Raw genomic sequence first — 19,565 nt, forward strand, 5'->3', positions numbered from 1 at the left:
CTCTCCTGGCCGCCGGAGAAGACCGGTGCCCCACAGGCAGCCAGCTGCGGCTCCCCCTCTGCCCACCTGACATGGCGGCAGCTGTGTGGTCTTACCTCAGCAAGCTGTGGGACCTGCCCTTTGTTATAATTATTACTTTTTAAAGAAAACTTCAGTCTGGAAGCAAATGTAAAATCGCCTTTTGTTGTCCGTGGCCATGCTGGCCAAGATGTGCAGGTAATCAAATTAAGCAAATTCCCCCCCAAAACAGGTCTCATTATGTTGCTAAAATAAACTCTGGCCATGGGCCTGAATATATATATATATTCTTTTTTTTTTTTGGTGGAAAACATTCACGTCAGCAAAATAAGTAAATGAGAAAGCTTGCCAACTTAGTATCTCCCAGTGAATTGAACTGGGGAGTTGTAAAACATTCAGTCTCCTCCGTGGCCATGTCTGGCTTTCCAACCCCTCTGGCTTGCCAGTCGGTGACCTATTATTTCAGCTGGAGCTTGTCCCGTAGGCCTGCTCCATGTGCTTTGTGGTGTCAGTGCCCAGTGTCGCCTTCCTGGGCTGTCATGAGAGTGTCAGCCTTGGGGCTCCTCCAGAAGCCCCTCACTGTGGTGTCCTGCCTCCAAGCAATCCCCTGTATTAGGGGTGTAGAAAAACCTCAGGGAAAACAGTTGTTCTGAAGCCCTTAATTTTCCTTAAAGCTTCTGGTTCGCCTTAAAACCAAAAGGAAAGGTAGTTAAATTAGGATAATTAATCATGGGACAGCTTACAAAGGGGATGTAATGAATTTTCTGCCAATTTGCAAGTTCTGTAAATCAAGATAAGAGGCTTCTCTAAAATACACTGTTTATAAGATGTGGCTGCTGTACTTGACAAAAGAATTAACTTAGATGCCATCTGTGTTGGCCTCTTGAAGTTGTTTCTGGAGTCAGACTTCAAGGTTTGGAGAGCTAGTCTGTATTTCTGTATGCAGCATGGTATAAAGGAGGACAATTCTGAGAGAGGAAAGGTCACCAAGTTAAAAAGTTTGCGTTCAAGACTCCTCTTTTGCACTGTCCTTTTCTCCTTTTCTTGCCCAAGATAGTGTGGATGTGGGAGGAGGGCAGGATGCCTGCCCATCTGCTGCTGCAGCAGTTGTCAACAATACGTATCTGCCCCAAAAACTTGGTTTTGTGCTGAGAGATTTTCAGATCTTCAAACGTGTGGAGTTGCAGGTCCAAACTTTCCCAAAATGAGAAGTGCAGAAGCCTTACACGTAATAGTCAGCCCGTATGACTAATATAATTGCATCTTCTTGAATAACTGCTGTAGATGTGAGGCAAACTTTGAAGCGAGTCAGTTGACACCCACACAGGATTAAATTATAACATCCCGAATAAATTGCTGTGCAGTGTAAGTGCTAAAGTAGCGTCAATACAAAGAAAGCTTGTTCCCAACAGTCCCTCTTATGTTGAATATCACTTGAAACTTCCAGGGTTAAAAAGTTAATTTGCATAGTTACATTTGCATGTAGAATGAGCAAACTTTGAGATTATTAAAACTGGGAGCATGGGAGGGAAAAATGTCAAATGTATTTTAAGTATATATCAAATTCTGTTCATATGCCTTATATTTTACTGTGACGTCTATAGTTAGTGACCAAATGGTGACTTTTGGTTTACTATTTTTTCTTTAAAGAAATTTAATAAAATGATCATTCCCTATTTCATGGGAAGATCTGTCTTGAATTACATCATGTGAAACCCTTCAGTAGGATCTAAGCGGGACTATATCCTCCTAATTTATCCCTTTTTTTCCTAGCACGCAAACGTAACTTGAAATTGAAATGCATCATTTGTACAGTGTGAAAATGTAGCAGTAGAAATGATAACACTGCCGTAAAGATCAAGGTAGAACTCACCTTAGATGATGTAATTTTTAAAAAAGATTATTCCTTTTGTCTTTAGTGCTTTTGACAATTTTGTACTGTATGCAAACTCCTTCTTAGAAGCTTCTTATATTTGAGCTTGTAATTCAGAATGTTCAAATTCAGTGTTTAGGGTTTAATACTTGTTTGGGTGCCTGTCTTTATAGTTCATTTTATACAGAATTTTCTGCAGGAACATCAACGTATCTGGTATAATAAATGTTACCGAGTTTTACAGGGATGAGGCCATACTGACATTTTTTTTTTAGTCTGGTGGAATCATCAAAATATGTATTGTCAGCTTAAAATCATCATTCTCCAACTGCTCCTGTTGTTAGGAGATGTAACTGTAGGAGATTGCCTCCAGTGAAAAATACATATTTTGATGTATGAAAATGTGTGTATTTTTGAAGATGTTTATATCTCAAATCATCAGCATGATTTTCTCAGCAACGAGATCATCTGTCATAAGATAAACCAGTACAGCTGTCAGTGGAGTGGGCCTTCTTGATCCATCTTTACTATTTAAAAAGGAATTGCTAGGTAATTGCACAATGAGTGACAGAGCACGATGAGCTCTCAGTTGCCCTCTGGCTTCGGGGTAGAAGAGAGACCTTGTCTTATGGGCCATTGCACAGCATTTTCCCTTATGTCTTTCTTTTTTCTCTCTGTCTTCTGCTGTGAAATATCTGAGTAGAGGTCTTGTGAACTACTGCATCTACGATGTTTCTACTTATTAGTGATGAAGGCTGTCTACCTTATGAACTTTGTTCTATTTTAAAAGCTTTTAAAAATATTGTATGCTTTGTCCAAATAAAAATATTGTATTGTCTGAAGCTTAAGCTAATGAGCTAACAAACTGTGTGAGAATACAAGTCTCTTAAGCTTCACTCCTGATTTGACACTCGACAAAAGAAGTGGCCCAAAGCAAAGTCAAGCTGATGATGAGAGAGGTATTGTGCAGCTGTTGCCTCTTCCATGCCTTTCAATAGCGACCTGATAGAAGGTTGATAAACGTTTAAAAAAGAAGCAGTAAGGGCTGAAGTCCTCAGAAAGGAACCTGATTCCGAACGCTGATTTATACCTCTCTGAGCGTTTGCAGGTTTGGCTGCTTGCCCCTTGCCTGCATTTGCCAGCTTCCCGTTACTTAGAGCGCAGCAGTTGCCTGGATCTGTTTGCTCTTCGATATGGAAGTGCTGTAGCACTGCACTGAAATTTTGGGTAGCAGTAACTTGTATTTTAATCTAAATCTTTTAACCAATGACTGGATTTTGATGGCTAGTTCTAAACAAAGGAAAACAATCATGGTATCTTAAATATTTTTACTTGTGTAAACAGCAGTGCTTCCAATGGTCTGTTTCTAAGCTAGAATTCAATCCACGTTAGAAGTTGGTTCCTTCTCTGCTTTTCAAAACTGTGGCATGCAGCATGAAAAGATTATCATTAAATGCCTCTAATGAAGTTTGAGTCTGCAGAGCTGGCAACTTCTACATAATTCCTGCCTACGTGAACATCTACTGGATTGTCCCAAGGATGGAGCCCACCGCCTAAGGGTGGGCTGCACTCCTGAGATGCAGGAAGAAAGGCTTTTGGTAAGGCATCCCGTGTCTGTGGGTTGCTGGGGGTCGCGACTCGTTCTGCTACTCAATTAAAATAGGATCATTGGTATCCTATATCCGGTACCCTTTTTTCCTTCGAGTTGTGATACCGTTTTATTGTTCCTGTCAGTGATGGTGGTGAACTATTGAAACAGGTCGTGAAGGGAGGCATTACACTGCCTTTGTAGTCCAGCATTTGCACGTTTAAACCTGTGGCCTGACCCAAAGTTGAAATGTTGCATATGTTCTTATTTCTAGCAAGATGGACTGTGCCTTTTTTGAAGCCTAGCTATAGTGTTAGTATTTTCTTGTCATGGTCAGTATATCTGTTTCATGTCGTCTAGTACTAACATTTTATCTGTTGACTGACGTGAAGTCCAAAACCGAGTTCACCCATCTGTATCCTTTTCTCCTCCAGCTGTAAAACATCCAAAGAGAAACAATTACAGTTGAATAACCAGGAACCAGCTTATTCAGGTTGTACTGGTTGTGGTGTACTGCAAAGGAGATGCACGGTTTCGGTGTAATGCAGGGTAAGCAAGTGGCTGTCCTCAAGGGCATATAAATCAAACTAAATTCTTGCCGTTTTTGAGTTTTAATAACTTACTGATGAAAATTTCTTAACTGGAAACATGCGTGTTAGATGTGTGGGCTGGAGAAGCTGTCAGGCCAGAAGAAAATTTGCCTTTCCAGGCTATAACATTCGTCTATATTTCATTTGTGCTTAATGAACAGATGAATTGATGACTGCTTCCCTCAGGTGATTCCCCTTGCCAGTTGTTTCATTTTTCTTCTGAAGTGCATAATTGTTTTTTTTTTTTTTTTTGACCTCTGTGTTTGTAAATGTTTCATTAATTATTTGTACTTACAATACAAACTTGAGAACTAGAGTGAATCCAATTTTTGTGCTGGGGAGTGAGCAAGCAAGGCTGTGAAACTCCTGCAAAATGTGTGCATTGCTCACTGTTTGGTGACTTTCCTACACTTGGATACTTACAGCCTTCCCATAGTTTTGACAGAAGTGCCGTGGTGCTTCTGGTCATTCAGGTATGCTGGAGAGCCATCCTGGCAGCTTCCTGGCATCGTTCCCTGGCAAAATTGTTAGGGCAAGTTTTACATCAGCATCTAACTCTGACCTGAAAATCTGAGAGCTGTATTGATCTGATCATTTAATGGTGTTGGGTGTCACTGTTACTGTTTTGAATGTGGGTCGTTTTCCCTTGATGATACAGAAAAGAGAACTAACGCATCTTGGTTGGTTCAGTAGCAGGATACAAGGCTTGGGGCTTCAATGTCACCTGCACGGCTTGTTTTAGGTGGATATAGCAAGATGGGGAATATGAGAGGCCACAACCAATTTGTTCTAAGTTTGCATAAAAACTCTACTTCCCCAAACATAGCTGGATTTTCAACAAGAATTATAGTAAGTCCAAATCTGTTGAAGGCACTAAGTGACATTTGCCTAACTTTGATGTTGTAAAGACTTCTGAAAGCGTCCATGTCTTCCAGAACGTCTGTCTTAAAATGATAATGGTGTCACTGTTGAAAAATAGAAAGAGATGTCACAATTATCAGGTCTAAAAATTTTCTCCTTCTTAGTTCATGCTTTTAGTTTCATGCTTTTTCTTATGCTTAGTAGAGTTCTAGCTTTACCCAGTAAGTGCTACTAATTTTTGAAAAGCTTTTTTTTTTTTTTTGTGAGAATACAAACAGGGTAGTGTATCTGATTCCCTCTTCAGCTGCATATAATTACTCTCATGTATTTTTTCATGACTGTCTTGTCTTAAAATTTCACTCAAATAACAGGCAAAGATGGTGATGGCATATGGTTGCCTGTAATGTCTGTCCTAAAGTCAAACAAATTACTTAGCTTGCATCTTATGAGCTAAAAAGTGGTTTTGCTTTCATAGGGACTATGAAAAATGAATAAAGCTAAATTGCAAACTTGAAAAAAAATAAAAAGTGTTTCCTAAAGTAATATATGCCATGCGCTGCTGGGCATCCAGCACAATCAGTGAAATATAGATCACCCCTCCCATTCTCCTATATGCATAAAATTGAAGATAGTTCAGAATTTGGTTTATTTCAGGTTTTATACCCAGGCTATCATTCAGAAACCTTTATGTTTTGGCAGTAACTCCTTAAGATAGTGTATGGTCCCAGAATGATCGATAAAGACTCAAGAGGGTATGCTGTTTTTTATAGACGGAAATTGCCAGGACTGTGTCCAAGTCTCAAACCATTTTAAAGACCCCTTAAGTCATGAATCTCATTGGCATACATATTAGTATCTTTGAAAGAGTAACTCTAATTACTTTAATATTGCAGCTGTATTATCCTTTGTAGGAGTGCAATTTAGGAGTGTTTTTTTTTTTTTTTTTAATTACTGTAGAAGTCAACAGAAACTCTTAGGAAGGATCTCTTCTTTTGCCTTAATTTCAACTTCAGTTTTGTATTTTATGGTTCTCAGTGACATTTATAGTAATAAGGCAGTGTGGTATCTTTCTGTTTCCTTTTACAAGGAAAAAAGTAAGAAAGTTGATTGTTCTGAATTAATTTTGTAGTAATGTTTACTTAGATAATTTGGCATACTGGTCTACTCCTTAAGTCTGTCTTCTGTTCTTCTGTTGTCACTTGAATCATTATACTTGCTTTTCATCTTATACCTAATGTTTTTTTAACCATTTCACCTCCTTCCTTTGAACTCTTAGCTTGCCCATTGTCACCAAACCCAAGAGCATTCGTAAGTATTCAGGCTTTCTTCTTGAGACTCTTGACTAGAGGTGAATATTCAGAGACTGAAAACAGTAGGAGACTGTACATCGGCATATAAACTCAGTTCATATATTCACAGTTGTGTTTTTTAGTTCATGCCTCTGGAATTGTTTGTGTGTTCAGCCTGGGCGGAGTATTTTCAATCAGCTGCTGCTTATCAGTGACATTTCTTGGAGGAATGGTTCACCATGACAGTTGTGTCCATCCTCTTTGATAGTTGCCTGCCCCAGCTGCTTGTTTTACCAGACCCAAATCTGCCCGTATTTTTTTTTTGTTGTTAATTTGATCAGTTTGAGTCACAGGATGGAAATCCTCCAGTTCCATCCAGCCCTGCATGGATGCTTTGCTCCGGTGTTGTAACCTCCCTGCAAGTATCGTGCTCTGCCGTGTTCTTCCATTGCCATCCGAGGCTTTTTCTTCCTCAAGAGACACTATATCTCTTCTTACTCATTTGGAGGTGTGTTTTACTTGGCTGCCCACGGATGCTTAAGAACCCTGATTTCTTCTATTATATAAAGTCTATCCTTATTCTCATTCATTTTATTTTTTTTTAATTCTAGAACGAAAAAACACCCTACAGCACCAGGTAACACACTGGCCACAAAACCTGTTTTTCTGGGTGCTTTTTTTTGTCTATTAAATTTTCATGACTGTTCATGATTCATTCCAGGAAAATGCTAGACTTCTCATTAAAAAGTTCTTAGAATAAATGTGTATTTTATCCTTTAATTTCATAAGAAGTTAACTTTAAAAGAAGTCCGGGGAGGAAGGCTGGAAGGTCAGAAGCTCTGAGTTTTGTTAGCAACTATATGACTCCATTAAGGACTCAGTTCTGTTTTGTTTTACTGATAAATGGTGCAACAGGACATGCTGATTGTAAAATGACAGCTTGTCTATACCCAATGCATGCATTTCCACACACATAGGATGCTTAATCCGTAACTGCAAATCCTAAATGAAACCCTGTTTTAAGACTAGAAAAGAGTAGCTGAGAACATGGGTAGGAAACGAACGTAAGTTAAACTAAACTCTGCTTTTTGTCTCTCCTTTGCTTATATCTATTTTTCAAACGTGCATACATACACACCAGCAAATGAAAAATTAGCGTGCTGGACTTGGTAATCTGCTTCTCGCTGAAGCTTCCTGACAGTGTAATTAACATCTGGGAGATTAATGGACCTCCTGTTCCTGTGAGTGCACTCTTAACTTTCCCTGGCAGTATATAGTGGCTGCGCTGATCTAGAGCCTTCTAGTGAGATGCTTGCAGCTGCAAGCATAGTGGTCGTGAAACTGTTAGACCTGTGAAGAAGTTTCTATCTTCCAGTTGATGCAACTCTTGCTCCAGAAAATTAGCAGGTTTTTTTGCCCGACTTCCTGTGGAAAGGAGAGTAAGGCTTTTAGATTGTGGGTGTCTTACTTTGGGATGAAACTTGCCATCCTTGTCTTCAGTGAGGTGAATTTTTCCAGCTGTGTATAAAGTCAGAAAATATGAAAGTCACGTTTCCCAGCTCAGAAGTGAAACCTCCTACGTCCAAGATGTTTCTGCATGTATTTGCCAGCATAGGTAGTCTAAAGCAATACCATATTACCGTGGGAAGAACAAACAAGTTAGCATCACTTACGGGAAGCCTGACTTCTCATTTCTCTGGATTTCTTCAGTTTGATTTCTCCATCTTTGTGGTGGTTTAATGCTGTATATAGGTGAGCAGATTACAGTTTTGTGATGTTGTTTTTTTATGAAAACATGTCTGTCTCCAGGAGTAGAAACTGCCAAAATTAGTGGATGTGGCCCCTTCCTAACTAAACTCTGCTAATTAATGTTTCTGAAATAATGTTCAGTAAATTGACTACACCTTCTAATTTGTTTGATCTGAGCTTTTTATCCAAAACCTTTAGAGATGTAAAGAGTAGTGACTCAGCACTCCTGCCTGTGAAAATTTAGAATATATGTTAAACAGACTGAATCTTTCTGGCATAAAACCCGCTGGCAAATGTTTCCTTGTTTCTAGTTATAGGTATGGCTGAGGTCTCCTTTACTTAATCTGCATTGTTAAATAACGTTATTCTCCTAAGGATCTGTGTGCTGTTTGGGTGCAGAAAGCATTGATATCTCTTTTGGCATAGAGAGCGTATCTGATTCATCTGAGTAGCTAGATACTTCCAGCTGCCTAGTTTCAGTTTCCTGACTTCGCTTTCTCCCCAGTGACAGCGATTAAGGTAACGCCTCATCAAAGCATCAAGTTATCAAATGTTTAATCGCCTGCTGCTGAGTTCCCATATCAACTTATTCTTTTGTTAAGAAATCCTACATTTTTAAAGCCTTTAGTTTGGATTATGGAAACCTCAGGGTAGACTCGAGTGAGGTTTGAAGGTTTAAGTAGGTGCCTTTGGGATTGTTCGAATAAGAAGTCCATTCATGCATTCACGGATCCTTCTGAATTAGGTTTGGCTTCTCTTCTTGAGACGTGTATTTTTGTAAGTACTAAAACTTTGATTTCATACTTAGCAAGAGAATGAAAGAAGAGAGGAACATAGCAAATGAGGTTGAAAATTCTTTTTTAGAAAGGAAGTCCAAAAACTTGTTGATATTGGACAGTGAAGCAGGAAACAGCATGTGTCATGAAAGGCTCCAGCTTGTTGGCTGAAGGCTGAAACTTGAGATGCAGTCTATAAATACAAAACAAATTTCATAAAAATATTCCTTAGTGCAGTTCTGAGTATCTCAGAAGCTGTTGACTGGTAACTCTGGAGATACTTCGTGAATTTATCTGTGCATGTGCGTGCACATGCATGCACTCATACCATACCTTATTTTTTAAAAATTAATATATTTTAAAGTCCAGGATGTGTATTTCCTGCAGGAGACTGTAACGTTACCAGCAACAGATGTAAACTGGGAGCTGCAATCCATATTCGTTGCAGACTCTAACACAGAGACCATCACTTGCCAGAGGAGCAGAAAGCAAAGAGCTCTGACTTCAGCAGGGCAGAAATGGGGGAATTAATCTGTGAAGCTATTCCCTACACAACAAGACAAAATTTTTCTGTAAAATTTTGTCATGGTTTTCTTTTAAGCAGTGCCTCCTAGGGATTTTGGAGGTGTCTTCTGTCCTGCCAAGACCACTTGGTAGGTGTAATAGCTGTCACTTGACTTGGAGGTAAAAGCAAGTGTACTTGAACTCGCTGGAGCTGTTGGTAAAGAAATATAGCTGGAACAGATTCACTACCTGTGAAAGTAAGGCTGTGCTCCCTTTTTTTCTTCCCCTCTTTCTTCACCATAAGTCAAATATGAACTTAGGTGGATCTTAGACTATGAGCTGCTCTGTTCTTTTCCCTGCGAAGTTGCTTCAGTTTTGGGACTGTACAATGTCAGTTCAGAGCTATTGCTTGAAATATGGTAGCTTGGACTATCAGAATAATTTGTAATAATAAAATAGGAATGTGTTTTTAATAATATTTATTTGGGATTTGTTGGACTAGACAAGACAAGGTTGGGAAGCTTTTTTTTCCCCCTCTCACACCATCTCTTTTAAGATCTTAAAGTACATTTATTTTTTTCTTCTTTTACCAAATACCGGAATAACAATACTACAGTATCCCCACAATAATTGAGTAGTCATAATGATGCTCATGCCTTCATGTTTGTCTTATTTCTTCTAATTTATAAGCACTTCCAGAAGGTACCCATCTGTCCCTGAATTCCCTTTGTTTTTGCTCAGTTCTGTTGTACTGCTGTTTCGATAGCAGCAAATCTTCAAGGCAAGTTGTGCTAGGTCCCATCCACCTGCCCAACACAGAGATGCTTGCAAGCAAATGAACCCCTCTTCTTAGGTGTATGAATATCAAGACCCAAACTCAAGCAGATTTCCTAAATACTGGCGGTTGGGAAACATGAAGTAGTTGACTGGCAAATATTGCTGCTTCTTTTGTGTGTTGACTGTGTGAGACGACTGTTTCTTTGGATTTGTGCTTAAATAGTTTCTACAAATATTTCTGACATTTTTAGGAAAGGAATTCTTTGCTTCATCGTAACTGCAGCCTGATTGCAGGCCTGTTGCTGTGAATACCACTGTTTGGAAAATTAACGTCATTTGGAGAAGCTCTGAGATACTTGATTAAAAGAAGCTGCTGTGCCATCTGCTTTGCCAGTAAAGGTGCTTGAGCACATAACTGTGAAATAAAGCCAAACTCCAGAAAACTCAGGTGCTTCAGTGCTTCTTTTTTTAAGTGTGTTACAGTTAGAGCTGGTCTTACCTCAAGTGGCATGTTGAGGAAAAAGAACATAAACCTAAACAGAGATTTAGGTCATATCCTGTACCTTGTAAATTTTGTATGGCTGTTTTGCATATAAGAAACAGCTTTTAATAGATGTTCATTTGAGGAAGGTAGTCTGTTATTCTTCCCGTGTGATGATGGAGATGGAGGACTTCGATTTTTATTTTTTTTTTCTGAGTGAAATAAAGTGTGTTGGAGTATGTATTTAACAAGCGCTGTTCCCTCAGCTGGGTGGAAGTCATGGGCAAGGAGGTAAGGTGGTGGGCAGGCTGGATTTCTTGCCTGCAGCTGCACAGCACTCAGCAAATCCCCTGAGAAGATGTCTCACCGCTTGTGCTCATTGCTCTGAACCATTCCTGAAGCATGTCTCTGAGCAGTTCCAGTGTGGGAAAATCATGGCATGAGAAGCCGAGAATTTATACCTGCCCGTAGGTTGTCTGTTACAATTGCAGAGCTTGGAGATTCTGCTGTTGGGACTTAGAAACGAGAGAGAACATCTGCAGCTGGCTGGATGCCCATCTGGTATCACTAGCCACCTCTTTGCAGCCTTCTCCCTACCCCCAACCGCCCCCCCCAAAAAAAGGGAAAATAAAAATCAAAGTACATCTAATTTCCAGAGTTAATGCTTCTGTTGTTTAAGCCAGTGGATTGAACCTAAGGGGAGGCGTGTTGGCTGCCCTAAAACTGGCTTTGATGACATGATGATGATGAAGCTAAAAGCCTTCCTTCCCTGTTGCTGTGTCGCCAGGCACTGCTGCAAGGAGCCGCCGGGAGCTCCAGGGTGAAGAGACCTGCCTCCCCTGGGAGACCTCTGCTAAAGGTGAAGACCTCCAAGCAGACCAGGCAGATTTAGCAGGAGCTCAGGAATTTTACATCAAGGTAAAGAGATTCATTTTTCAAGCAATCTGAAGTGGTCGATGTGATTTTCAAGAAAAGGATATTCCCCCCCCTCCCCTCCTTACTAAATAAGCACACCAATGCATCTCTGAGCATTTTCCTTCTTACGTGGATTGCTGCTTGGTACGTATGTTGTCATAGCAAAAGGTGGGGGGGTAGAACAGAAACAACAACATAGTGCATTGTAGGTTAGAAACAGAAATAATTCCTTACAATATTAGTAGAAAGATGTATCTGTGGTTTGATGTTGACAAAGAAACAGACTTCCAGAGCTCTACAGTGTGCTCAGTTTTTAGAAATGTATCCCTCTTTAATTGCTGCATTTCGAACTTCACTTTGAGCGGCCACAAAAATATGGAAGCACTTTCAGATGTCTCCAGCAACAGCAGAAGAATGAGGTTTGCATGTGATGAATTTCTGTTTACCAGCACTATAATTATTTCTTCATTTGGTCATCTAGAACTCACTCTCGCTTGTAAAGGGCAAAATGCTTATGGGTGAAGACAAAATGTGACCCCAAGAACTTGGTTGAACCTACAGACAGCAGTACAGATACAGGCACTTTAGGGCATTTTACTAAATTATGGTTTTATTAAATAGCCAGGATCTTGAATGTGGTGGTGATACATGCATAGGCTTTTTATACTGATGAGATTAATTGAACTTTATGTAGAAGATTGGTTAGAAAAAAAAAAAAGGTAGTAGGAACATTTTCCACAGAATTCGTCAAAATTAAACGTAGGTCCTTCTAAAGGTCTTCTAACTTCTGCAGTTTTAAAATAGGTTATGCATGCTGTTAACTTCTTAGTTGGAAGGTTCCATAAATGAATATTCCTTGATTCATTTGAGAAGAATTGCAGATTTTTCCTGTTAATGCTTTATTGATCGTTTTCTGAATTAGGGCTCTGAACGAGACCAAAGTTCATCATCCTAACATTAATGGAATAAAACCAAACTCAGTGTGAGTTTTCCCATTAGTACAGTCAGCATTTCACCCCATAACCTTCCCTCATGAGATGTGTTGTACATGCCTGGCAGTAAGACCACCAAGTTTCGTGAGGCCAGCTGAGCCCTTTCTTAATCCATTCCCTTTCTCTCTGCCTCTCACGGCTTTAAGTTCAATTTCACTGAGCTTCTTCAGTCTACCAGCAAGGTCATCTTGAACAACTGAGGATGTTGTATTGAAACCTTGACAGAGCAGAAAAAACAGTAACTATACAGTGATTTCAAATGGGAGGGGAAAAAAAATTCTCTCCTTGATGTTTCCCTTTGTTACATTTACCGTAGGACTACACGAAACAATAGAAGCTGAGATAACCATGAACTTAAAAAAAATAAAAAATAAATAAATCAGTGTTTCTTCTGAATATTATGTAAAAAGTGCAGTTTTACACATTTGAGAGCGTAAGGACTCACGGAAGGTATTTGCATAATGGTATGGGGTGCGTGAATGTACTTAAGCGGGGTGCTGGTGGTGATGATTCATGCACAGAAGTGTAAAGTGCCGTAAGCTCTCGGTGATGCACAGCCTACAGACTGAAACGCAGCCTTGAAGGCTGTTACTACCTCCAGAGAATCAGTTTGTTCTGTCTTTCTGTCTCTCTTGTTTCCCTTTGTCGGAGGGGTGTGTTGCTAACCAGAAACACATGACAGGAGATAGCCAAATGTTCTGGTGAAAATCAAGGGCACTTTCTAGCTGGGAAGATTTTCTGTTTCCCCTGTTTTTTTTTTCATTGATGCAACTGTTGGTGTAAATTATATGAATAATTGATCAAGGAGTTCTTGTTACCTCAAGTAATATTATGATTATTGCTTCTCAGAACTGTGTTATTCTTTGTTACATTGCAGCACTGCTTTTTTTTCCTTTAAGTTTTCCTCTGCTCCCACCCCTTTGTTCTCCCCCTCTCCTCTCTTCTCTGCAAGAACATGTTGTTTTTCTTTCGGCGTGCTCCATGATTTACTGAGAAGCGGATTCTCCTTTTTAATCGACAACAACATATTTTAAAATAATCCACGGCCCTGGGAACCGTGCAGTATACACATCTGGTTTCACATAAGCATGAATTGCTGGCTTTACAAACGTGAAACATGTAGTCCTTGCCGCAGAGCTAGCTCAAGTGTTCCGTAACTTGAGACCGTATCCGAAATAAAAACAAAATTGTATAGCTTCTTTACCATACTAATGGAAAACATTTAATTTACTTCTTAAAGCCAACCAAGAGGATGACGCAATGCTGTTCCAGCAGATTTATGGTGCCTTTCCTTCTGTAGAAATCAATACAGCTTGAAGGTGCTGTTATGGGAGCTGGCTAGTTGACTGCAATCCAGCTGCATTCGAATGTAAACTTCTGTACCGCAAACCAAAACTGATGATTTTGATTTATTCAGGCATCGCTGTATCTCTGAGATATTATGGTGTTGGATTTTATTCATAGCTTTTTCTCTGATTTACTGCCATTAACGCTAGATTGGAATTTCAAAATAGCAAGTTCAGTCTGCTTATGATTTTTTTTTCAAATTGTTCAGTTACTTTTTGCATTTCCTGAATTAAAGTACAGCTCTGTGTATATGCGATGTGTGCCAATGTGTGCCTGTCTGTGGGGCCTTTTTCCACGCAAAAAAGGCAAAACCAAAAAGCAGACCTTCATTCAAATGAAGTGTTAAGGGGTAGCATAATTTTCCACTTAGTACAGAAGAAGCTCTGATCATTAAATGCTTTTTTTTTTCCTGCCAGAGGAGGCAAAATGCAACACTGTTGTTTTGGCTCAGTCCAAAAATGTTCTTACAATAGATTTTTTTTTTCCCCCAAAGAAGTGAAACAAGCAGTGCAGATTTTCATAGTAAACAACTTCTATGCCTTTATTTCCTTTTCTGTTCCCCTCTGCCCTCACTGACTCTGCTTGGACTTTAAATAAACTCTGTCCTATAAGAGGCAGTTGATGTTTCCCTTATTTTCTTCCCCAGTGGGGTTTGTCTTGTTTAAGCATTTTACTTCTGGCAGAAATTCTTTTCTAAAGTAGCCTTTAGGACAGGATCCCTGACGGTGCTTTTTTCCCCTAGTGGTGTATGTATTACCTATGGAAGACTCTTGCCGGTGGTGGTCCCTGTGGTCATAACTACCAGAAGGAAAATCATGACTAGATAATTACTTTCCGGAAGTACTTTTTGTTTGTTTGCTTGTTACTAATTCCATTTCTCTAGTAACTTTAACGCAGGTTTCAATTCTCTAATCATTTTTCTCTCCCATATACTTATCAATCTCATGGTGAGTAAACAGCATGAGGAGATGCTGTAGAGGAATTGAACCAGGTGATTTATGTAGGCCTTCGCTAGAGCAGCCAAAGATGACAGGTAGGCTTGAGGTCCTTCTTTCTGGGCTGGCTCAGGGTGCGTGGTAGTGAAGAGGAAGATGCGGTTTGAAATTGTACAAGAGTCTTGGGTTGAGTTTTTTGGAATTTATTTATTTTTTTCTTGAGAGGATGGAGAATGTGTGATAATGAACACAATTAAGATGGACAGCACTGTTGCTGACAGTTGTTTTTTTCTTTGAAAAGACTACCACACGAGACTTAGTAGAAGTACATAAATCCTTAAAATTTATAAATTGGATTATGCTTATCTAGAGGAAACAGTGAAAACATCAGATCTACAGGCCTGAATTTCAGTACAATTTTAAACATTCTTGTAGATTTTTTGAAAAACAGAGCAGTTCTGGTATAAATACTGAATTTTTAAGACATATTGAACGTATCTTTTGCTATGAAAGTTTTTTTGAAAGTAGTATGGAGGAGCATACAGAGACAGTGTGATTGTTATGCTTTGTATAAACATAAGGACAGCTTATATCCAGTATCTGCTTGCTTAGACATAATAAAGAGACTTCTAGATATCAGATATTACCAAGAAATTTTGAACAGCCTAAATTATTTTCTGAAATGCTTCCTGAAGACCGACAAAATGCCTCAGTATTAGCCTTACTTAATAGCTGTGACAAAGCTGGATCTTCAGTGTTTGTTCAGTCATCAATTTCTCCCTGGCTGCTCTTCTGCAAATTTTGTCTTGTGTTACAAAATATCAAATTACCAGGGGTATTGCCCACCAATACTCTTTAAAAATAGAGCGTTACAAGGAGCAACACCTGAATCTTGAGAAGAAGAAAGAGGCATAATTCCCCCCACCCTTCCAAACCCTCCTTTTCTTTTTTCCCAGTAGTTTCAACCAATTCTACTTAAACTATCCATTTGCAACTGAAATGCAGTTGGCTTCGACAAGCAGGTTGACACATTTTGGCAGTATGTTTAGTCCATAGGTTTCCGGTTTAACTGTTCTAAAATTCTTGTTGACATGAAAGGTCTGTCATTTAGTTCTCGTTTTGCCTTTTCCCCTGTACTAACACTGGCAGTCCAGGCTGAAATATGCCATAACACTTTTAAAGCTACACTTTGAATAAAGTTTACGTTTACTGCAGCATATTTGCTTTGCTTGGTTACAGTAGTAACGCTGTATTCCCATATAAAATGAAGTTGTTAAGGAAAAAAAAAAAAAAGAAATGCTTATAGCGTTTGCACTAAAGTTCATGGAGCATGAGATTAGCTCCGCTTAGGACTCTGGTACTTTGAAGGGATTAAAAAACCTTTTCAGAAATGAATAAATACAAAACATTCTCAGACTAGCAAAACAGTATGTAAGTGATGAGAAGAAAGGCAGTAATTATTATGTGGAGAATAATCTGAATTGAAATGCCATAGTGGAAGCCACTTTATAATCTTACCATCCTACATATAAATCAAAAAGTACAGGGCATGACCTATAAAAACTGTAGTCTTTAAGCTGCTTTGAGTATGGAAAAAGAAGAATTTTTATCTAGCCTGAAATTTTGTTTTTTTTTTTTTCTCTGAAGTCAAACGTGAATCACTGTTCTTGCTGTTGATGTTGTCCTCGTGCTTCCAGCTCTGCCAAGCATAGGTATTGCTGCTTCATTGTAAGAGTGACTCCTACTCAGAATCTGAGTCCTCCTGCAAGCAGAAAACTGCCTGGAGGATGCAGACCTGTTGTTAAAAAACTTAAATAAGATAAGGCTAATCCTATTGTATGCTTCCACTTTAGGAGCTAGTATAGAAACTTCCCTTTCCTTGTTATGGCCCCATACCATTGGCCATGTGCCTTTTTGGATTTCTCCCCAGATTTTTTTTTCTGAAATGTTGGCTTGGAAGACATTAATATTAATAGTGTTTCATGCAGTTGTGGATTATTGCCCTTCTGTGCCAATTTACAGACTTCCAGGGGAAGAAAAATGCTCTTGCTTTTTGTGGGTCAAAGAAGGTGAAAATACGTGTCCACCTAGTCTGTTTGGCAATGGTAAACTTGCATTTCTTTAATGTGGGATGTTTCACTTTAACATGTTTTATAAAAGTAGAGATACAGTAAAGATTAGAATCCTAAATTCCTGTGATCTTTTCCTCAGCTCGTTTACAGTTTCAGAAGCAGAATTTCTGTGCATATAATATGAATTTCTGAATTGTCAGTTTGGATTGAAACTGAACCAAACTTCATGTTCCTGCCTCCAGGAAGAGCTAGCATCAGGTATTTCAAAAACAAATGTAAGAGATCTCCTGCAGGTGTAGGAGGATAATCTGCTCCCAATATTTACCTTAATCTTTTTTGTTTGGAGATTAAACTTCAAACCAATCAGTTTAATAATTCGTGTTCAATAATATAATTGCTGTATGAATATCTAGCTCTTGGAATCTTGCTAAAATATTGGTCTTACCAACTTCTGTGATAAAGATTTCCATGCCAAAGTTGTAGCTTGTTCTAAAATATATCCATGCAAATCTAAATGCATACAAGTATGTATCTTTAATAATTGAATATAGTTTTTTACCTTGTTCATTCTATTTTTAGGCTCTTGTCATGTTATCTCCATAACCTTAACCATTTTAGCTGCTTTCTCCAAGCCTCATTTTGTTTAGAAAGGAAAATTATTCTGACACCCGACAAACTCCCTAGCCCTGGTGTTTTTCAAAATTAGATGCATGAAGAGAATTTCTGATTTCAGAATGAAGTTATTGTTTGAGTTCTCTAAACCTGCCTTAGCTTTCTTAAAACTTGCAGCATAATAGAAGATTTATAGAGAATTAGGGCATTAGAGCACATGTTCTTGAAATCAGTTTGTTTTGAAGAGGCATGCTTTTCCAGCTGTCCTAAAAATGAGTAACGTCTGTAAATAAATCCTAAGCAACGTTTGTATGCATGTAAGTAAGTAATTAGCATTTGGTCTCTTTTCCTTTCTTCTAAGGAATCTAAAACTTTTCAAAGACCAGATAGTTATCAGTACATTTTGACTCACGGGAAGAAGCTTTCTTGGGTCTAGATTAAGAGCAGAAACTTTTTGTTCTTTGATTAGCAGCTAACTTGCGGCGTGGCCTTGGGCATGTCCTCTTGACTTGCTTGCACCAGTTTGCCATTGTATTCACTGCTGCAACCGCCACCATAAACTAGTTTGAGAGCTTTGGAGTCAAAACAAAAAAACTATAGAAACTGTTCATTATTCTGAGTAAACTCAACTTCATTTGCTATGCACTTACTCCTATGGCAATGTAAACTGCAGTGGAAATACACAGTTTAGACCATAAAGAACTACAATCAACAAAATAAAACCAGCTTGTGCAACGTGTATTGCAGTAACATGGATTTGATTTAACATAGTTAAATTTTAGGGTATTGGCCTGTACAACGATTGTGATGGAAATAAAGCTGTTTGGTTAAAAAACGGGAGTGCTGCGATCAAAATAGTTAAAATAAGAGGGAAAGAAAAGATCCATCCTAAAATGAATACGTGGCAGTCTTATTTTGCCTGAGTTTTTAGCAGAAGATTTCCATTTGTGTTTTCTGCCAAGTTAATTAAATTTATGAAGAAAAGCTTGACTCCAAGTGTTTGACTTGTTAGTATCTTTTAACAAGGTTAATGTGGTGAAGGAGAATATTGATAAAAAAAGAAGCTAAAGTTTAAGAGTGGACCAATGCAAGAGGTCTTTGTGTTCCTGTGTAATGTGAAGACTGAGTGTCCTGTTGAGTTTATTGTTTTATGTTTTGTACTTACTTTTGCATGCGTGCCAGAACATGCTCAGGGAAGAGGCATAAACTTTTTTTTTTCCCCTTTTTTCTTTCACGAATGCATTTATTTCCTGTCTAGAGTTGGAAAAGAGGAGCAACAAGAGGGGTTTTGTTAAATACAGCAAAATCTAATTACAGCTTGATTTAAAGCCACATTTACACAATGGCTGAGGGGTGAGTTCACTTCCACAAAAACAAACTCGTTGGCTTCCTACTGTGCATCGGGGAATGTGAAGGATGTGTGTCCTGGAGAGCAGCTGCCTCCCTCTGCTGGCTTGAGCTTTTCTTGCACTGTGTTGCAGCTATGTTATATGATACAAAAATAAGACTGTGCTCCTATGAGAAAGAATATTGAGGCATCAGTTCACTGGTGCTTTACTCATTTTACTGGTTATACTGCAGGCAATGTGTTATATTATGTGTTACATATGTGATCAGGCTCTGTTTTCTGTGAGCAGTAAAAATCTTGTTCCTCAAAATGGATGGCTGTTTCCTCCAGTCTGCGTTTCAAACAGTGGTATCCCTGCTGATTGAAAGGAGAAATGTTGGTGAATAAATCATGTTTTCTTGGCAACATGGTTTTCATTTGGTGTGCACCTCTGAAAGGTGCAAGCTCTCCTCTTGATTGTCTGCTGAAGTATTTCTACCGATTGTATTGGAGTAGTTGGTGAAGCATCTTTAAAATTATAGTGGTTTTCTATTTTTCGACTGTTTCTGGGTTAAATGTCTTGCTGTTCTTTTAACTCTGTTTCTGTGAGAAAAAGATTGCCTATCTCCAGCTTACTGAAATTTGAGCACATATTACGCTGTTCTCTTCCTGGGATAACCTTTGCCCAAGACCTCCATCACAGACTGCATCATAACAGCAGCTTACACTCATTTGAGACTGACGTGCACATGGTCTTTATTCTTTTCATATTTCCAGCAGATGAATGCTGGTTTTTAGCAGAGTTTTTGATGACTGTTGTGAAAGTGCCTGACCTTGCACTTTATGCTACTGCGATTCC

General features: G+C 38.9%; 1 protein-coding gene across 1 annotated transcript in view; it reads left to right on the top strand.

Annotated features, from left to right (window-relative positions):
- Positions 1-19,565, top strand: part of FAM110B (family with sequence similarity 110 member B) — a 108,472-nt gene that overhangs the window by 17,795 nt on the left and 71,112 nt on the right. The window contains exon 2 of the transcript XR_010829690.1: positions 11,294-11,424. The gene's annotated coding sequence lies outside the window, so the exon portion shown is untranslated. The remainder of the gene's footprint in view (positions 1-11,293; positions 11,425-19,565) is intronic.

The sequence above is a fragment of the Anser cygnoides genome, chromosome 2 (assembly GCF_040182565.1).
Source record: "Anser cygnoides isolate HZ-2024a breed goose chromosome 2, Taihu_goose_T2T_genome, whole genome shotgun sequence".
Taxonomy (NCBI): domain Eukaryota; kingdom Metazoa; phylum Chordata; class Aves; order Anseriformes; family Anatidae; genus Anser; species Anser cygnoides.